The 3,861-nt window shown below is 48.0% G+C and overlaps 1 non-coding gene across 1 annotated transcript; it reads right to left on the bottom strand.

The window, feature by feature from the left end:
* Positions 1–2,371: 2,371 nt before the first annotated feature.
* On the bottom strand, positions 2,372–2,488 carry LOC116871404. Its single transcript, XR_004383378.1, has one exon. It is a non-coding gene; the product is annotated as a U5 spliceosomal RNA (small nuclear RNA).
* Between the last annotated feature and the right edge of the window lie 1,373 nt (positions 2,489–3,861).

The raw sequence follows: 3,861 nt of genomic DNA, 5'->3' as shown, positions 1-3,861 counted from the left end.
GAGCGGAAATTAGGGCCAAGAACCGGGTGCTGAAGATATGTCCCAGCCCTAGCAAAAAAAGAGCCAATTTGCCCTTCCTCTACCTTTGTGCTCCCTTCAGGCCCTCACCGGGTTTGGTGAGGCCCACCCACTTGGGAAGGACCATCTACTCAGTCCATTGATTCAGACGCTAACCTCTTCCAGAAACAACCCCCCGCAGACATACCTAGAAATAACGTTTTACCAGCTCTGGGGGACATCTCTTAGCCCAGTCAAGCAAAACTCCCTCAGCATAGTGACCAGTTAGTTCAGATTTAGTATTTTTATGAACTCATAGACTTAAATAGATTGGAGATGCCTTAATCCTTTGAATGTATGAATCTTCTCGATGGTCTGTCGGTTATCTTTGGCTTTCAGGAGCCTCTGCAAGGTGGTATATGTCCTGGCTCACGCCTGTAATCTCCATTTCTCCAAGAAGCCGGCCTCCTTTGACCAAGGGATGGCATTTAGAGACTAGGTGCTCATTACCCTGGGCTGTTTTTGCCAAAGGTGAACAAGAAACAAGTTTAAAACCCCTGCTTTGGATACACAGCCTGCCTCAGAGCCCAGAGACAGCACTGGCCGCCAGCATGTAATTCTGACTGACCCAACCTAGGCAAGTGAGGAGCACTTTGCTGGCGAAAAAGGGTTTGAATATGTCACCGGACACTGAACCTGCTCCTCAGGGAGCTGTGGACTGAGAGCACACCCAGTGCAGGGGCCTGCCTCCCAAGGTCACTTTATTTGTACAAATAAGGAGACCTCGAGGAATAATTTCCAAAGTTGTGACTCTTCCAGCAGGGGGAAGCAGGCTCCTTTTATTGGGGTTTGGGGTAAATATTTAGAGAGGGACTGTAATATAAGGGAGCTGAGGTACCTGTGGGCACTTGCTGACTCACTTGGACAGGTATGGTTCCCAGATGTTTCTTTTCCTGTTTAAGCAATTTGTTAGTTTCTAAAAGATGAAATTGACAGGCAGAGGCTTCTGGGAGTTTCCTGAGTTCAGGTAGTCAGTCCTGAATTCAGTGGGTCAAGGGGTCTCCTTGGTGACAAATGCGGGGACCAGCAGAGCAGGGCTGGACTGAGGGTAACTGCCTCAAGCATCCTGAGCCTGGGCCATGGTCCTCTATACAAAGGGGCATCAGGGGGTTCCTGGGTGGCTCAGTGGGTTAAGCCACCAACTCTCGTGTCTGGCTCAGGCCATGATCTTAGGGTCATAAGACTGAGCAGCGCATGGGGCTCCGAGCTCAGCGTGGAGTCCTCTTGGAACTCTCTCTCCCTTTTCCTCTACCCCTCTCCCCTTCCTCTCAAATAAATAAATATATCTTTAAAAGGGGGGGGGGCATCAAAAGTGCCCAGGAAAGAGGAAGGAAGAACTGGCCTGGGAGGTGGAGAAATTCAAGGAGGGAACTTTGGGATGCATTCCCTCCCGCGCTTGCTGGTGCAAACACTGCTAGTTTTCTTGCCCAGGATTCACCTCCTCCCTCCTGGAGTCTCACACCATTAGCAGGCCTCAAGGCTGCCTTGGGGGAAAAACTACATTTCCCAGCCTACCCCACACCCCGGCGGGATCCTAAAGCTAAGCTCTGACCAGTGGGATTGGTTAAAAAATTAGCCTCCTCTCCAGTTTAATCAAATCCATTCTAACCACGATTGAAAGCCTTTCTCATTCAGAGTTTTCACAAGTGATCCAGCGCTGGTTTTAATGAACTTATCAGGAAAACCAACCGACAGCAATACTTACGAACCTGTCATAGAAAAAGCAGCCAATTACGCTTCAGTTGTTTGATTTTTTGGGAAAGCTCACAGTAAACGCGACCCTTGCAGCCAGGATCAGAAAGGTGCTGCGCCTGGACGGGCATTTCCCTCCTCGAAAAGCGGGCGAATAGATACGCCCATCGTCTTTTACAAAAAGTTTTATCCAACGTCTGGGCAAAAACAGGTTAACCGGGTGTCCTTTGCTGAGCAAACGTCTGTGCTAGGTTCCGCCGGGGTTCCGGGAGCGGTGGTTTTCTGCAGTTGGGGTCTGCTCAGAGGACGAGGCTCAGATTTGCACAAGAGGTTTCCGTGCGGGGCTGAACACACAAGCTGTTACACCAGCTGTGAAAAGAAGTTCCCGAAAACTCCCAGCAGGTGCGCCCAGACACGCAAAGAATTGAAAAACGAAAAACCACGTTAAAAAATAATGGCTTTTAATGTAGAACCTTTCTAGCACCAAGAACAAAACTCCTGTTATTAACGAATTAAAGTTAGGTTACAGCCTAAACACACAAATGAAACTAATCCATCACCAAACGCATCCAAGACAGCTCAGCAGTACTTTCGAGAAAGTCTTTCATTAAACAGCATCAGTAGCCTTGCCGAACGCAAGGCCTCAAAAAATTGGTAAAAAACTCAGAATTGTTCCTCTCCACGGAAATCTTTAGTAAAAGGCGAAAGATTTATGCGATCTGAAGAGAAACCAGAGTATGCTTAAGAAGCTCCGCACACGTTCCTCGAGTAACTGTTACCCTGAAGACAGTGATGGTGACTCTTTGCTCGAAAGAATTACTGATTTCTGTCTTTCTTTCGGACAATTTTGTGACATTAGTCTTATTCTGGGTGAAAAATAATTCAAAGAAAAAGTGAAAATCGAGTGATTTCTAAGTGAGAAATTGTTCGGTGTGCAATGCATTTTGGGTATGCAAATGACCCTCCGCCGTCACGCCCCCGTTCCTGGAAACGCCTTAAAACGGTACGTTCGTTTTCCTGCTGGGACTGGGACTACCGCCAGGGGGCAGAGCGGAAGCCAGATTTTCGGGATTATAGATTTGAGTTTGGTCCAGCTAGAAAAAGTCTGACTCTGTTTTATAAATTTTGACTTCAAGTAAAAATGTCTTTTGTCCTCAAATAAAACAATAAAAATAAAATAAAACGTGGAAATATTTACATTCATTCAACCACAATTTGCTGAGCACTGCATTACACTTTGTGCTAGGTTTAAGGAATAGAGCGGTACCCCAACGTTTCATCCTCAAGGAGCGCGTATGTGATGGCGGAGCCAGGTGTGCATGGTGACCACTGGTGACAGACTGTTCAGTGCCATCCGGGCAGAGCATTCCACGATCCACAGAAGTAGGGCGGTGAGGGTTCTAGGCAGTGCAGAGAGGAAAAGTGCCAGGTGACCGTCATTGCAAAGGTATGAGCTTGGATTTCACTTGAGGGCAACAGCGAGGCACTCAAGAGTTTTAAGAGAGGGGCGCCTGGGTGGCTCAAGTCGTGGGATGTAGCCCTGCATGGGGCTGCCTGCTTGGCAGGAGGCCTGCTTCTCCCTCTCCCACTCCCCCTGCCTGTGTTCCCTCTTTCGCTGTGTCTCTCTCTGTCAAATAAATAAATAAAATCTTTTTAAAAAGAGAGAGAGTTTTAAGAGAGACCAACGCGATCAGATAAGTGTTTTAAGACAGAGGTTCCCTCCGCGTGGTCCCCAGACCAGCAGGTCAGTGTCACCTGGATACCTGCTAGAGTCCCCAAATTCTTGGATCTCTCCCCAGACCTGCTGGATCAGAAAGCCTGGAGGGGGGGGGCCTGCAACCCAGGATTGCATGAGCCCCCATGACTCTGATGCAGCCTAGGCTGACAACCACTGTGGGACAACGATTCTGGCACAGGTGGCCACCATAGAGACAAAGAGTTTGGGGGAGGTGAGTTAGGGAGCTGAGCACTGGGGGTACCTGGCTGGCTCAGTCAGTGAATTTTGCAACTCTTGATCTGGGGATCATGAATTTAAGCCCTACGCTAGGTGTAGAGATTACTTAAAAGATAAATAAAATCTTAAAAGAAAAAAAAAAAGAAAGCTGAGCACTA

Source organism: Lontra canadensis, unplaced genomic scaffold (assembly GCF_010015895.1).
Source record: "Lontra canadensis isolate GAN:19392208 unplaced genomic scaffold, GSC_riverotter_1.0 scaffold25, whole genome shotgun sequence".
Lineage (NCBI taxonomy): Eukaryota > Metazoa > Chordata > Mammalia > Carnivora > Mustelidae > Lontra > Lontra canadensis.
Note: the sequence above shows the minus strand (reverse complement) of the source record. Positions and strands in the feature narration are given on the sequence as shown.